Source organism: Falco rusticolus, chromosome 5 (assembly GCF_015220075.1).
Source record: "Falco rusticolus isolate bFalRus1 chromosome 5, bFalRus1.pri, whole genome shotgun sequence".
In the NCBI taxonomy this organism is placed as follows: Eukaryota; Metazoa; Chordata; class Aves; order Falconiformes; family Falconidae; genus Falco; species Falco rusticolus.
The window spans coordinates 77,570,003-77,587,443 of record NC_051191.1 but is presented as its reverse complement, the minus strand read 5'-3'; the positions used below and the strand labels follow the sequence as shown (position 1 = coordinate 77,587,443).

Sequence of the window (17,441 nt, the reverse complement as noted above, 5' to 3'; positions counted from 1 at the left end):
TGTCACGAGTCTGTGTGCTCCATCATAGCAAGTTACACACAGCTCAAACAGCACTGCTTTCTCTGAAAGCAATTTACTGCTTGGCTCATTCATTCAGCACTTGGAAAATAGGAGAACAGCATTTACCTGGTAATGGTATGTATTGTTCTAAACTCGGAAAGAAGCCCAAGTTCACACAGCTGCATTTTTTTCAGTATTTAGTCCTGAATAGATACTGAATCATTATTCTCCAATTACTCACCACCTCCCCACTCCACCCCAAACACCTGAATGGCTTTGTTTCTTTGAAGTTTTGAAGCCACATTTCCATGCTCCTCCAATGCCTGGGCCACTCAAAGCACATCTGCATTGTAAATCTGAGCCACAAAAAAATAATTCTCCATGGCAGAGCCACCCAGCACCGTGCAGAAATCCTGGCTGGTGTCTCAACCAGGCAGAGCAATTATGGTGGACAGCACACTATGGGTATTTGGCACTTCTGTGGCCCTCACCCCCACAGTGCATGACTTCCCTGCAGGGCCTGCACCTCAAACCGACTTCCTTACTCCTAAGGCTTCACGGCTCTTCGGTTTAGGGACTCTAGTTTGGATGCCAGCTTTTGCTGGCAACTCGTCCCTGGCTTTGTGCTTACACTCCGTTAACACTTGCAGTTCAAGATGGGATGGGATAATCCTGTCTTCTGTTCAGCTAAATGCCAACTCTCTGGTAAACCTGATCCTCGCTAGCAATGTGAAGAAGGAGGGGGAGTTGGTGACCTGCTGCTTGCTGTCCCCTCCATGACTGTGTTTTTGTGCATATTCAAGTGGCTATTTATTCCTCCTCTGATTTGACTCCTCTCACTTTGTTTTCCTGTCTTCCCATCCACCAATTTCTTCCTTTCCCCTTTCTGTCTGGCCATCCCCTTTGTTCATCTCTCTGTTTTCCCGTCCACCATGACTCTCTTGTTTTCTACCTTCTCCCTAGTTCCTTCACCTTACTTTACTTCCTCTGTACATAATTTTTCACCTGCAACCACCACCAAATCTGCTGGTTAACAAAACCCTCTGCTTTGCTGATATCCAAGTTCTCCAGCCTGACGTTCTCTCTCTTCTCATCTCTCCCACTCATGGCACAATCAGATTTCAAGCTCTCAGGCTACACATAAATAAATGAATCTCCAAGGTTGCAGAGCCTCCAGAAACAAAGAGAACGAAAAGTCCCTAACTGCGGACAAGGTGTTTCATACTACTACTCTGATAATTAGAACAGAATACTGTCTGAAATTTGCATGTACTTCTTTTATTTGTACAACTACCTGAACTATTAAGGCTTAAAAATTCATCCCACTATACTTTTGCTGCTTAAACTGTTAATGCTGAAGCCTGACTGAATGAGTAAATGTATTTTTATTCCCTTATTATTTACAATTATACTAGCAACTAGAACTGTAATTTTCTAAGCAATGGTTTTCATCTGTGATACAGCATTTGGTGAATCTCGATGGCGAAATAACCTGGTATGCCAGCAATTTTCATCACTGAGCTACCAGTGCAAATTCCATACAAATACAAAGCAAATTCTACATTTACCACATGGATGTATAGCAGCAAAGATAGGAGAGACCAGTAACTTCACAGAAAGGGTATGCATTTTTAACAAAGATGATAAATGAAATTTTGAAGCATCCTCTTAACCACCATTGGCTCGAACCTTGTTTAGAACAAAAATTTATTAATACCAAAGGGAGATGAGGAGGTGTCTACATGCTATACTGTACTTGCTCTGAAATATTTGTACTATACTGTACAAATCAGACTTCAGTTTCTGATGCCATCAACTGGGTAACTTTTAACAAGCATTGCATTAATTTAAAGCAAACATCTACTGTATATAAAACTGATAAAGCAACATTTGCTACACTCTGCAAGAAAATGAATTCTCAGCAGGGAGAATGGTAAACACTGTGTAGCACACTCCTGAAATGCTAAGTTTAGCTTTTGTTGGACAGAACTATTTTTGCTCTCAGAGCACACCTTGGGGGAGAACAATGCATTCATTAGGGATTTTTTTAAATTATTTTTTATTTTTGGTTACACATAGACATGCTTGTATATAAGAAACCTTGGAACATAATTACCTAAGTAGTACAGTAATAGATGCTGGAGTGGGAAGAAGATAGGAAAGTACAAGGTTACTGCTTAGTGCAGCACAATCATACCCTTCCTGCAACAGGGGCTGTGTTACCGTTTGGGACGTCCTTTACAGGCTTGTCCTGGGCCATGAACCACCCCCATGGGATGTATAAACACAACTCTGTCCACTCCTGTCTTTCCTCTGAGAGCTGACTCTGGACTGCAGGCTGCCATGCAGACCTCACTCACCTAATAAAGCATTTTCCCATGTATACATATATACTACGTCCAATCTCAAAAGTATATTTCAACTTGCCTGCCTCTATAATACTTGTGATCACCTCTGTTGCAGGACTGGAGCAGGTAGGTAAACAGAGCATTTTGTACTTTGAACCTACAAGTTCTACTAGACTGCCCATCACTAGAGTTCCTCATCTACTGGGAAACCAGTAATGCATTGTCATTTCACTGACCATGAAATATGTAAGCATGGTCTCTTCCCACCACCATGACATACCTTCTCTGCTGGAAAGAGTCAAAAATCTATTTATGGGAAGAATTAGGCATGTCAGCGCAAAATAAAAACTGTTTCCCTACTGCATGTAAGTATCTGCAGGTATCAGCCATTCACGGTTCTGAAAGCACTAAAGTAAAAAGATCATTTCTACTCATTACTAGCAAAGAGGTTTTGGAAACACTTTTTTGTTGTTTGAAGCACTGCAGCTATTTTCTTATCACAACCACTCATTCATCTGGCACGGTGCAAGCACACGGGGAAAAAAAGAAAAAAAGAGAAGTGCCTAATGTATAACCAATTAACAGAAAGCCATGTATGCTTTGGTGTACCATTAGGACAAAATTATCTGAACATGGATAAGTGGCTGCAATATGACACACTACACCACCATTTTTTGATTCAACGTAAATATTTATTGACTAACAATGATTACTATAATGTAATCATAATAAACATTAATGATCAGTCATCTATGGAACTTGCTCTCTAAATTAATATACTGTAATACACAGTAATGTGGCAGAATTATGTTGGGCTGAACTCATGTTTAACCAGCACTTCCATCTCAAGGGATTACACACTTTCAATTGTAGACAAGTGTATTTTTAAGACTGTTTTTTAATTAAATTAATCTGACAAGTTACTGGACAAAGGGTTGGTGTATTATGATAAAAAAGGGGTTTTCTAATTGCATAATTATTCACTGGGGACTCCTCTGGCTGGAATACATTAGGGCTTTTAAAATAAATTAATATTCTGCTTATATTTATGCACCACAAGCCAATGTTTCCAGTTCTTGTCAAAATGTAGCAATACCCAGGCTTACCATCACCCCTCCCACCTCCAGGCTGCACCAAAATGAAATACTACTGTAAGGCACAGGAGGTGAGTTCCAAAAGCCATTTTATATGTTAAACATATAGTTCATGTTTAGTTATAAATCTCAATTCAAAATCAAGTTAAATAATGATAACAGCACCTATCATTCCACTGCTTCTCCATTAGTACTGGATTGTTTCTTAATCAGTGCACTGAAGACCCAGTTAGTTGTTGGTTTGCCTGAAACAATTACTTCTCTATTAATTCACAAGCATTAAGATTAAACATTTTCTACCTGGCCAATTTTTAAGTTACCGTAGGTTACTGTGCAAGGCAGGAAATTTATTACCATAAAGCCAGATAGTGTTTTACTACAAAGTTCAATGCACAATGTCCATGAAGCTGCAGTTTATTGTTTCAGATGAGAACTCGGTCATTGATCTGTTTGTGCCAAGGGGCTTAGGAGGGCCCAAAATAGTTCACGTTTGGTACCAGCAATATAATCAAGCAGCAACAACAGCCATTTCAAACGCAACCCTGAACCCAAGCTCCTTCCAGATTCATTCCACCTCAAACCTCCCCTCTATTCACATCAGTACATCCCATCAGAATCTCAATTTCTAAAAAATCCCACATCCCCACTCTAGATATTTCTATAGATGCTCTGAAATTACAACAGAACAAAAATTTTAAATAAATTACATTTCAAGAGCTTCACTGTTTTCTTGATGTTAGAATTGTAAGAGTGTGTAAAATGTTTCTTGCTCATCTTGTCACCAAATTAAACTCATTAGCAACTCATATACACTTTATTTTGCTGGCTTCTGTGAGCAAAATTTTGTGACAGGTAATGTTTGTGGAAGAGAAAAAGGATTCTTGTATGTGCAAAACTTCCGAATAAAATAATAAATTTGTCAGCTGAGACTACGGAGTAATAGGAACTAGAGAAAAAAAAAAAAGAAATAGAAGAGCAAAGGGAGGAAAGGCAGATCTTTCCATAGTAAACTGTAAAAGCTGAGGAAGGAGAGCAACGCGACCCAACCCTTAAGTTAAAGTTTGAAGTATGGTTAAAAGGCTTTCTGTCCTGTTGGCTATGGCATGCCTTTTGGAGGCATAATTCTCTTACATGGTACATCATACAGAAGACTAACTCCAAAAAGATTAGCTAAAATCTGCATGAGAAGTATCTCGTGTCATGCATGGTTCAATGAACATATTAAGCGTGACTTTCAAGTTCCCTGTACTGGATGAGAAAAACTGAGGTCACCTGAAAGAAATGGCACAGCATAAAGAAACTCTATGAGTGTTCAAACAATTTTGGCAGGTTAACTTTTTAACAGAAAGATTTATGTGGCATTGAGTATCTCCTGTCCTTCTGAAGCTGACATAAACAAGGATTTATGCTTTTTTGCTGCCTTGATGTACTTTGACTAAATTGACCAAAATGGGATTATACATCACTGCATGATCTGGATCAAATTTTTATTGCTGGCTGATCTGATTGCATGTACATTTGGTAATAATGATGGTGGAACCACTGCCCCATTATAAAGGTTTCTACCCTGAAGACAATGGTAGAAATTATCCAATGGTACTTGTCTCATGCACATTAGAGAACAGTTCTCAAGTAAAAGATTGGAGAAAAATAAGTGATCGCAGTAGCGTGCTGCCTGAAATGATGACTTATTAACTGGATTTTGCTATCAGATCTTTTCCATGCCTTAACAAAACTTCAAAAGAAATCTTGCTAGCTCCTTACTATCATGTAATTACTTGCTGTCATTGCACCTGGTTTATTACCTTCCTCTCTCTAACTGCACCCCAAAACAAGCACATATTATCATCCTAAGAAAGAATCAAAATTTCTAACATCTGGAAAATAATAAATCCTATTTCCCACATAAGAAATCTAATACCGGTAACATATTGCAGGAATGACGCGTATTAGCCCATTAATCTCCATGAAACACAAATAGAAGGCTCTTCAGAGGTATGTAACAACACTGGTATCCAGATCTTTTTGAACTTTCAAACATACATATGCTAATCACTACACAAATCTAAAGATATGAGTGCATCAATTGTGTACACACTTACTTAAACCTATGCTAACATCTAACAAGACCACATTATTTATTCATTAGTTTTCTCTGTCAGCACATCACAAAAATGGAAAACATACAGAAATTTTATATTACTTACATGTTGAAGTAGTCTTTAGTGTTTGCTAGTTATAGGCAAAAGTACTACTACAACAGAAGTGACAGGAAGGTCTGAATTTAAGCAAGCAAAGAGGCAAACAATGTTTTTTATTAAATCAAAGAATGCAGCAGGGTTAAAAAACAACTGGTAGGTTTTCAGGCACTCAAGACCTTCAGATGACCTGAAAAACAAGCATGTGCACCCAGTGACTTATCATATTATGCACCTTCCAACAATATACCCTTTGATATGTTTAATAAATATTTAATAAGCAGTATAGAAACATAAGAGTGCAGAGTTTGAGAAAAAAGCCAAGGGACAAGGATACTGCAAGCTGTGGAAAATGGCAAAGCCATATAGCAGAGGAAAAGAATATAGAAATTAGTCATTAATGCAATGATCAGAAGTAAATAAGGTTGTCAAGCGAGGCTCTTCTCCTCTAACCGCCACAATTAGAAATTTAACCTTTCAAATAAATCCCTAGATTTTCTGAATATTTATACCCTTTCCAAGGATGTGGACACACAACTTACCTCACCAGAAATGCTATGTAACTCACCTGCTTTACCCAACATGGTTGGCAAGAGAAGCATTATTTCTTCAGACTGATACATGCTGTCTTTGTCCTAACTGTTGGCCATAATCAATAAACACCATATGAAACAGCCAGAATGAGTATTACTAAGCCAGCTTTATTTATTTATTATTTTACTTTTTTAGAAGCAGCTTAGATGCCAAGTCTTGGAAAGAACTCAAGGCCAGATGAAGAAGCCTTCCATTCTCTCAGAGGTTCAATTCAAATTATACAGCACCCATACACAAAAAAAACCCAACAACAAACCACCAAAAAAGAAATCCCAACAAAAACCAACCTTGCACATTGCTTACCAGATTAGTTTTCAGGAACAGTGACACACTCAAGCATAAAACTTTAGGAATCTCATCAATGCAGCAGCACTTGATAGCATATTCTGTTTCCTTCCAAAAATGAAATTTTATCCTTTTCTTCACTTTTATTTATATATTAAGAACACACACACCTGTAAGTCACTTGCCATGCCTCAGTGTAAAATGGATACACAGCCCTATTAGGCCAAGATTGAGGAAAGCATTTGGGACAGTCAGAAAGCACCAGCCACAGGTATGCTCAACAGAAGTCCAGCTAAAATGAATTATGTGTTCAAGGTTTTCACGAATCAATGCCTCAAAGAAACGTTAGATGCTTGATTAATCAGGAAGCAGTTCTGCCACTCTTCACCTAATCAGATCGTGCCACTCTTACCTCATGTTGAGATATATTTTGCTTCAAATTACTTTCACAGGTAGCAGGAGTACAATGAAATCTGGTTCCACTCCCCCCAGCCATAGCTGCTAGAACCCCATCCTGCGCCCACCTGGTAGATACTCAGTGAAAATAAACGGCAGTCCTTGAGGAGCGTACTGTTCTGTGTCAGTAACGGTACGATAGCAGAGCTCTTTATGAGCTTCAGCTGGCAAGCGTCATTTGGGAGTAAAGTACTACTGCTTTTTCATCCAGTCTCTGGTACATGACTTCTAATGATTCCCCTCTTTCTTTTTTCATAGATTTAGTCAGGCTTCTCTAGGCTTTCATGAGGCTTCTTAAACATTAGTGTAAATTTTTCTCACCATCTGACTTTAAAATCCTCAGTAAGTTATCCCAAGGGCAGATAAGAATCATTTGGCTCTAGAGCCAATTCGTTCATACTTCCTCTGTGCTGGGAAAGAAAGAAGAGAAAGGAAATAAAAAAGAAACTGAAAGGTGAATTTATAATAATCCCATTTATAATAATTGGGCCCTGCCACATTTATGGCAGGAACAAGAAGCTATTTTAACCATTCAAAGGCATCTCATAATTAAAATGACATTTCTGTGCATAAACATCTCCCTACTGTTGGTACAATTCAGAGCAAAGATAACTACAAGAAATTAAGGATAAGATTTTTCCCCAGTTTATTGTTTCTCTCTTTTAGTTGGTACTTGTAATGATTCCTAGTTGGTACCATTCTATATTTGGATATCTTCACAGACTTTTCAGTAAACCACCAGCTTATCTGCACGGGTCTTTTGCAGAAGGGAGAGAAGCCTTTTTTAAGCAATAGAAAAGTACGGGATGAGAAAGTTACCAGGTTGTCAGAGGGAATAAGAAATGCAACGTGTAAAGCTAATTACAGTTACTTAAAAACTACTAGCTTTCAGGTTCATATCAGTCATTGGTCTTTCTGTTTTGCTTGCAGCAAATCATTACATATTTATACATGGGACGTCACCAGGTTACAGTAAACAATCAGTGAGGCCACCACATCAGAACTAAATTTAAGACTCATAGAAGTGACCTATAATATCACTTGCATTTGTATAACACCAATACCCAATACTAGAAGCTCTACTTGCAAAGACCGCTGTTGAATCAAGCACAATTTCTCTTTTTTTCTTTTCATTTTTCCTGCAGTATTTTCCCTTGCAAGTCTTAATAACATAACTTTTATCCTGACTTGTAGGCTTCTGACTGCAAAGATAAGGTTACAACTGTGAGTTTGTCAAGTCTGCTTAATCCTTCTGTCAAACAAAACCTTACATATAGTAAGTCCAGATGTAGAGACAAACAAAGCTGCAAACGTAAACCACAACTTACTCTGCTACCTGAAGACTGTCACAAAAGAATTTTCCTACCATTAGGCAAGATCTGAAAACTGTTGCCAAATAAACAACAAACAGCAGACATACTAGAGCAGACATACGATACTAAGCCTTCAGGCACTGGTTATTTCTGGCTTCAGAGTTTAACATGAAAACTTGCCTACAGGTTTAATGGCATTCATGCATACAGAGAGCGAGATTCTGTGCCCAAGGAAATCACCACTGTAACTCACATTGAACTTGTAACTCACACTGTCCTTGACTGCATTAGGATAGGATTTCACTCCTGTGTTGTCAGGTATTCTCCTCCCAAGGACAGGATCATCGCTTATACTAAAAACTTTCTTCTGAGGAATTCAAGAACTTTCCGCCTTCCGCAGCAAGTCACCCCCACAGCATCTGGCTTCAGCAGGGGACTCCCTAGCACCCTACTGTGAACACAATCTCAGCTAACATTCAACAAGTAGGTTGAAGCTGCCACTTCTCAACTTGTAAACCAGAGTATGCAAACCCCATAAACCTAAACCAACAGAGTATTTTTCAGAAAAAGTGACTTTTTCATTCCTACTTCATCCAACAGGTGACAATAAGCACTATATCCATGCAAAAGAGCACAGTTACATCAAACCGGGATTTAAAGCTAAAGCTATCATGGTTTCCACGCTACCACATATTGAAGCTAGATATAAACGAGCTGCCAGGAGAGTCAGTATTCTCTGAAGCAACCGAGACCAGCCCTGAGTGCATAGGTTTTGTTCAAAGCCAGCTTTGTAGGGAACACACCAAATTTCTGAATTACGAACTCAAACCCAAGCTTCAAGCAAGTGGCTTCTCAAGCTTGGAGCAGCTTCCAGATGTGGAAGCTCCCATGACACTGCAGACTTCCATTAGTAACATTTAGCAGAAGAAAGAATGAGATTTAGAGGGAAAAAATGCCCATAAAACTCTTTTCTTTTTTCATTGTTTCAATTCATTTATATATTTAGTATGTATAAAAACATGGCAGGTTACTTCTATAGCAAACAAAATTTTTGTGCTTTTTCTGCCTTACGTGGTAAATTAAAATAGTGATAATAGTAAAGCTGGATGTGGAAAGTCTGTGAAGAGAAACACCTTGGTCTTTTCAGTTTCTTGTATGGCAAGTTATGTATTCTTCTGTAACAATTCAATGTCTTCTGAAAATAAGAATGGGCTCACTAGCTTTATGTTCTGGATCTTCTCTAGTTCTTAGTTGTGTGATAAAAGATACCATGAAGTATTTCAAGATATAGCTTCCAATACACTGGTTTTTCAGTGTGCACATTATCATGCATTTATAGAACTTATATTCAGTAGTTTAACAAATGACTGGAATAGGTTTTCCTTAACGTTCCCACAGAGGTGGCTCTATAGCTTTTTCGCTGGTAGGCAACTCAGTGGAAAATTTTTAGTAGACTTGTGTGTGTGTGTGTGCGCGTAAAGCAACAGAAGTTTGAGAGCACATCAGACAGAACAGAATTAGCGTAGGTTATAAGACATCAGGAGAATATTAAGAAGTGGATGTTTACAGAGATTCTTCTTTGGAGACTGGGGGAAGAAGACCTATTTCCTTGTAAAACCTTGTAGCTTTCTCCCGTGCATCCCTTTACACACCTAGCCCAAGTCTGCCATTGTATTGGGTCTGGCTGAGCCCCGCAGCAGCCCTCAGAGTGCTGTGCTTGTATTGGTAGCTAGAAAGGGGGTGATAACACACCAGGGGTTTGAATACTGCTGCTGTGTGAGCACTGCTCAGCAAGGCTGTGTCTTCCTCCTACCTCCTGCCTGCCAGGAGGCTGGGGGTGGGCAAGATCTTGGGAGGGGACATAGCCAGGACAGTTGACCCAAAGTGACCAGTGGGATACTCCATACCGTATGACGTCTGCTCAGATACAAAAGTTAAGAGAAAGGAGGAAGGGGGGGGGGGGGGGGCATTTATTATTGAGAGCATTTGTTTTCCAGTGCAACCACTACATGAAGTAAAGCCCTGCTTCCCGGGAAGTGGCCAAACATCACCTGCTGATGGGAAGTAGAAAATAGTATCTTTTGTTTTCCTTTGCTTCCATATGCACGACTTTTGCTATTGCTTCATTAAACTTTCTTTATCTTAACTCACAAGTGGTTTCTTCCTTCTTATTTCTCCTCCCTGTTCTGCTGAGAAGGGAAGTAATACAGCAGGTTGGTGGGTACCTGACATCCAACCAAGGTCAACCCACCATACCCACGCTCATCAGTGTGAGCACAGGATGGCCAGCAAAATCCCCACTGAGGGCTACCATGAGGGCACACAAATGCCCGAAAACTCTGTAAGGAGTTTAAGGTTTAGTTTAATTTTGTTTTAATGTGTCTACCTGCAGAAACTTGGTATATGTTGTAACTTGTTACATGTTACCTTCATTGTGCTATGCAGTCAACATACGTCACAACATCAGAAAATGTCACTGTATGTCACAGAACAAGATTCCTGGTGAATGTTATTCTTGAATCTCTGATGTTCAGCTTTATCACCACCATCCTGCAGCATCATGCAAAAGACAGCATATTCCCTGATGGTTGTGGGATCCATATAAAAGAGGAAGCCCAAAGTCTTCAGCAGGCTTAATTTCAAAGTCAGAAAAACCTAGTGAAATACAAGCACTGCACTGCACACAAAGTCAGCTATAGTCTTTGCTAAGAATTTACAGTTAAAAGAAATATTCCAAGAATATATTAATGTAAAAAAAGCATAAAAGATATCTTCAGAATGCATAAATCCAAGAAAAGCCCTTAAGGCATACATTGCTGAAGGGCAATGAGTTACACTGCTGGGAATTTTCTTTACTATGGACAGGATTGGTATCACAGCCTAGTTGGTACCACCTGAAACTTCCATGTCTGAGACCCTATTTTCAGTTCTTCACAACTTTATCTGTGGGCTGAAATTTTCCACCCTCAAAAGCAGCACGTAAGATCAGAGTTCAGGAGGGGTTACTGAAAAGGCTAAGTGAAAGAAATGGGATTTGAACAAGATAAGAGAGAAGAGATGAGATAAGAGAGAACTTGAATGAGTCCCAACTGGGGATAATAAGCAGAGAAATCTTTGCCCACTGATGTAGCTTGTAATGAAACTCAAGATTGTTCTCTCACCTTTTTTATTTTTTTTTTCTCCTATCAGCACATCAGCTGTTACATCCTCTTACATTGGCTGGCCTCAGAAATAGCAGCCTACAATTGGTATCAGTTATTCCATCACATCAAGCCACAGAAGTCCGTACAGCCAATCCTGAGATTCAGCCTTGATGATTACCTACAGTGGTGTCAATATGATATCCTATGACAGAATTACCATGTTTTTGAAAAATAAAAGTTTATTTATGGATCAAAAGCCACAGAGTATGTTACAAGAATATCAATGCACTTCCTTAGCTTTGCACGCAAACCTTTAGGAATGCCAGAGATGAGTTTGCCTCAGCAATGGGATTTCTAGGTCCCTGTGCATGTGCACAAAGAGAAACTTTTCATTACAGGCTCAGAACAGAATTATTTTTTTTTCCACATAATTCCGATTTCAGCTTCTGTACAGGACAGCATGCTCTGAAGAAGAATCATTCATTTCTACTGAGAAGCTGTCTTTCCTTCTTGTTAAGTAACGTAGTAGATGTAGTCATAGCAGCAAGGCCTGCATCCAGGGAAGAGAAGAAGAGACCTAGCATGGATGATCTGGAATCCACTTTTGCTTCAGTTGCAACAATTTCCAATGAGATACTTTGAAGTTTTTGAACAAAATTCTTCTCTTAGATGATCTGAAGGCTACCTATGACTTTGCCAGGAGACAACATGTAAACAATATGAACAGAGCAGTTCCCTCAGGTCAGGAGAGCCAATCCTACCTTGCTGCCCTTGACTAACAGACCTGCCATGCTCCCTAAACTTTTGGAATGCCTTAAAAGCTTGAAAAAAACAACTTAAAGGAATACCTATATATATTTGGTATTCCCCAAAACCATATATGCTTTGCTCTTCAAAGAATTAAGAACGCAGAGACTAGCCTGACATAAAGAACTGGCTTAAGAATAAAAGAAAACAGAGTACAGCCACCAGTCTACGGGAAAACTAAAGTAACAGCTGGAATTCAGTGCTGAGTGCCTGTCATTGGACACACAGTCCTCAGTTCTCAGAGGCACCTTCAGTACTGGGTATAGTAAATGGCAGTACTCACAGGATTCAAAATTTCTTACAAATGCACATCTTGGCCCATTGCATCCCATATTTGCATGATTAGAGGATTGTTATTTCTTACATGTTCGTCAGCTCATGCTACTTATTCCCCATCTGCAGTCACTGTCTGCATATGCTGTGAAAATTATTGTCATCATAGATCAAAGATTATGCCTCCAAAAGACAGAGCAAGCAGGATGAAAAAAACTCTCAAAGAATATGGATTGCATCAATATCATATAAAGTGAATTCAGTAATAAAGAATGAAAGATTCTGTAAGTATGAACAAAGTAAGACTTTCAGTACACGCAGAGAAGAAATAATTTCTTCTTTAGTTTTTGTTCCTTCAAATATTCTTGTTTTTTAAACCAGATAATAAAAGTCAATGATTATATTTAGTTCTCTTTTAAAGATGCCTGATGTTTTATAACAAAAAAAGCTTATTTTAGTTAGGGTCAGGGAAAATTTGATGGTTCAACTAAGCCCCTCTTTAGAATACTGGTAATACTAACTGCCAGTCTCTCATTTGATGCAAAGAAAGCTTTTTTGGTAATTGTCTCCTTGAAAAAGCACCAACAGAGTTGTCAGTTTTTAAGCTGTCAGGCTCAAACAGTGTCTATATACAAAAGAATCTGTGCCTTATTATAGTAATATCCAGCCGTGTTGCTAAAATAAAGGTCTCTTGGCAATACAATTACTCTGCACTTTCATTCCTTTTCAGTCTTAGACATTGCTGATTCAAACCCTCCCATCATCAGTACTTTTACCCACATACTCTAAACGTTTGTTTTGCTGTTTATTTGGGGTAGTGGGTGGTTGTTGGGGTTTTTTTATGGGGGTGTTGTTTATTACAACCAGTAAGATTTTACATTTTCCAAATTTCCAATTTTTTTTCCTGTACTTATTTTGTCATTAGCATTTTGACACTGTCCCCCAGCCTAATTTTTCATCAAAAATTATGTGTGAGGGTTTTAACAACATAAATCCTAACCAGACCTCTTCATTCCTAGATATGAAATAACTGCTGCTTTTCTGCAGCTCAGCTGAGTTGATGAAGCCCAGGACATGCAAGAAAGGTGTCAGATACAAATGTAATCCCTTTTTCCTTCAAAAGCAAAGGGGTTCAAACCTTGTGTAACTCACAAGCAGGTCACACGTGGTTCCCACAGTCAGTATGTATCATTTGCCTGGGTTATGTTGGTGTGGAGGCTGGCAAGAAAGCTGAAACCCCAGCTGTGAGTTGGTCGACCGGGTGAGCAGCAAGAACTGCTCAAACTGATGTTGGGGAGTGACTCCCTGGTAGCCTTGGCTGCTCCACCCATGCCTGAGCAGCAGCCTGCCTGGATTTCCTAATTTCCACCTCCCAGAGATGCACCCTACACCCTAGCCACAGCAAGATCTTGGACTGTGGTTTACATCATCTGCAGGGTGACAATCCTTAGCCTAGAGTTATAATGTTGTGTTAAGTCTCATTAAAATAAATAATAAAAGCCCACAAAAAAATTTTGTCATTTTAATTTAAAAAAGGATTATAAATAAAATGGGAGTTATAGTTCCAATAACACAATGCTCACTGAACAATAACAATTCTGTTGTACCTGAATTTCAAAATGAAACCAATCCAGTCAGCACAGCATAAACATGGCTATACGACGCACAAACCCTTTACACTAAGGAGTGTTTTGACACTGAACAATCTATCTGAAAAAATCTGTTGAATTTAAAACTGATAAAAACCAATATCCGCATAAGTATGTAGAATACTCTGCTCAGTCACACAATGACTTCACAGCTCTCTCCATATTCTTAAAAAAAAAAGCTTTAGAGTTCATAGGGGAGTACAAAAAATACTGTTTACGCATTTCCTCAGCAGTACTATTATTAAACATTTATTCAATCCAGAACAACTTTAAAAAACACAGTTTACATCTCCCAGTGTTAGAGCAGGAATTCAAAAGGTAAATAAACAATGAGGAAAACCACACAGGGAGCTCAGTTTCATTTTATTTAAAGTTAGTTCCACCTAGTATTACTGCTTATCTTTGTCTGAAGATACTGGAATAAGAAACTTGTGTAAAAGCCAACTTGAAAAAAAATTTTCTTTGGTTACAGAAACATCACTGGCCGACTCAGATCTATTCAGAGACCTTTCGGCAAACTGCCAGATTTGAGGCATGGTCTTTTAGGCAGCATACCAAAGGTCTAAAACACATCAATGGGGGCGGGGGGGAATAAAAATCACACTCAGATGCCCCAAAAGCAGGGGTCAGCCCTCCTCGGAAAAGGCTTTAGTGTTGGGAGAAAGGCTCCTACCTTCAATGTCTCTGACTACTGCTCCATGAGAAGCTTTACTCCTGCATCCAGCCACCTAGGTTGGACTTGCAGAAGTCAAAGATCAGGTGAAAAGAAGTTGAGCACTCATTCAGCCTATAGACTGCTTAACAGGCCAACAGATTATCTGTTAAAAAGAAAAAAAAAATAATATGCTAAAACCACAACAAGGTCATCAACACAACATCCACCATCAAGGACAGGAAACTCCTGGCTGTGTGCTCAATTACCCTTGTGGGAAGGGAAAAGGCATCTAACTGGGAATGGGCCCTTCCCTTAGATTTCAGGGGAGCTGCTTACCTGCCCTGCAAGGGTCGGAATAGAGGCTTAGCCTCTTTTGTCTGCCCTAAAGGGTTTCAGTCCCTTGGTGGACTTCTACCTCGTGCATTTGGAAAGAGGGGGCTGGAGGGGAGGAATTGCAGGAATGCGAATGGCAGGGAACAAGAGGAACCGGTTCCAGCCTTTATTCCCAGCCTACCACAGCCTCCTCAGGAGTTAAACTGGCCGTAACTAAACCTTGTGCCACCTTTCTGCCTGGAAAACTTACTACATAATACCAAGGATCACTCAGACATCTGGAAACGTCAGAACAAAAGTTTCATATGCACCATGAATTCAGCCCCTTGTGCACATGCACACTGGTAACAGATTTTAACTACATGCCAAATATATGATGCGGCGCATATAGAAAGAATGCTGGAAAGTGAACTAACTGAATGTATCTATTACAATGGGGGTGAAGAGGAATTAATTTTCAAAGGACTGGCAACAAAGAGAAGGAAAGAAAACTAAAAGCACAGTATATCGATATATAGAGACGCTCTTCACGAGATATTTTACAGCTTATAATTATGGTACTGTATCTCAACATGCACAACTTCCATCACATTCAGTCAGCCACATAATGCTTACTGTAATCTTCACCCCATTTTCTGTTTCTTCTGAGGTTTTGTACTGAAACGAGCTCCCATTCCGCAACACAGCTCACATGCAGAAACTTTCGGCTCACATGCAGAAACTTTTCGTCCTACAAAGCTCTCACATCAAAGTCTCGGGATGGCCAGAAGAGTACAAATTCACCTACCTACCATCAAACCTGGCACATTATTTCACATACTCTGAACGTACAGAATCCTATTCAGTTGAGTCATACCCTTGTGCAAACAGCCACAAGACAGCTCTGACTGAGATGGAAGCACCGGTGTACAGTAACAACCTGATACAATATATAATATACACCTGCTACAGTACAAAGCTGTCTCTCGTTCCAACTCATTACTGCGGGAAGCAGCGCAGATGCGAGCGCTGCGCGGAAGGGGCACAGGGAAAGCGGCCCGGCCCGGCCTGCCCGGGCACCCCCCGCGGGGGGAGCTGGCTCAGCCGGTACCCAACGGAGCCGAACGAGGCGGGGGGAACCCCAGCCCCCCAGCTGGCTGCTTCGCCTTCGGGCAGGGCGCCTTCCCCGCAAAGGGCAGCACCGCAGCTCGGTACCACGAGAAGCTGCGCGCTCGGTTCGGCACGGACCCGTACGTACCGCGCGCAGCCCCGAGGCGCTCCCTGGAAGACACGCAGGGCCCCGCCTGGCTGCCCGCCGCCCCGACCCCCCCAGCCCACCCTTCAGCGAGTCTCTCGCCACTCTCCCCCCGGGAAGCCCGGCTGCTTTCACCTTCCCTCGCCGGGAGGGAACCGCCGCCGGCTCCCGAGGACCGACAGCCCTGGGCCCCTCCGCACCCCCGGGGCGGGCCGCCGGGCCGGCCTCACGTACCTGGCGGCGGCTGGCAGGCACCACAGGTGCTCCTCCCGGCCGAGACACGGCGTGCGGGCCGCGGCAGCACCGCCCCGGGGCCGGCCTCACCTGCGGGCGGCCGGAGGAGGGGCGAGGCCGGGGCTGGGGCGCCTCCAGCCCCCGGGAAGCCGCGGAGCGCGGGGGCGGCTGTTGAGCCGCGCGGCGGCCGCCCTCGCCTCAGGCCCGGGGCGGGCCGGTGCTGGGCCCCGCTGGCCGCAAGGCGGGCGGCGGGGGAACCGCGGCGGGCGGGGGGCCGGGGGCTGGCGCGGCACCGCCGCCCTCCTCCCGCACAGGTACGGCGGGCTGGTGCAGCCCTCGGGGCCGACGCCGCTGGGTGCCCGATCGGGGCGCGGCCCCGCGCCCGCCCCGGCCTTTCGGTTTCGGTTCCCGCCGGTGGATTGGGCTGGAGCGGGGAGAGCCGGGCTGGAGCGGGGAGAGCCGGGCCGGGGGGGCGCTGCCCGGGCCCCCCGCCCAGCCCGCCGGCCTGCTGCGTGACGGAAAGGGGGGAACAAAAGTAATGCAAAAGCGAGATGTGGAAATTGATCCCTTTTTACTGCCTCTTTAATGTTTAGGGGGAAAAATAAATTAGTTGGCACGTTGTCGAGCATCGCCATCTGACTGTGGCCGGGCTCGGCGCTGCGAACGTTGGGTGGCGTTCTCCATCTGCTCGCGAAGTAACCACTGTAATTTTCCAGTCTGTATATAAAAAAAGACTGACATTTATCCTTTTCGTGTACCTTTTTTTACAGATACGTGACATCATTAGCTCCTCTAGCTCTCCCCGTGTCCCCATGCAGTTAGGAG

At 41.8% G+C, this 17,441-nt stretch overlaps 1 protein-coding gene across 4 annotated transcripts in view; it reads right to left on the bottom strand.

Annotated features, from left to right (window-relative positions):
• Window positions 1-16,953, bottom strand: part of ARHGAP8 (Rho GTPase activating protein 8) — a 94,291-nt gene extending 77,338 nt beyond the window's left edge. For 2 of the 4 annotated variants that reach the window (XM_037389068.1, XM_037389065.1), the window contains exon 1: window positions 16,617-16,723. The gene's annotated coding sequence lies outside the window, so the exon portion shown is untranslated. Of the gene's footprint in view, window positions 1-14,833; window positions 14,979-16,616 lie in introns of all 4 variants that reach the window. The other 2 variants (XM_037389067.1, XM_037389069.1) reach the window with 2 other exon arrangements.
• Between the last annotated feature and the right edge of the window lie 488 nt (window positions 16,954-17,441).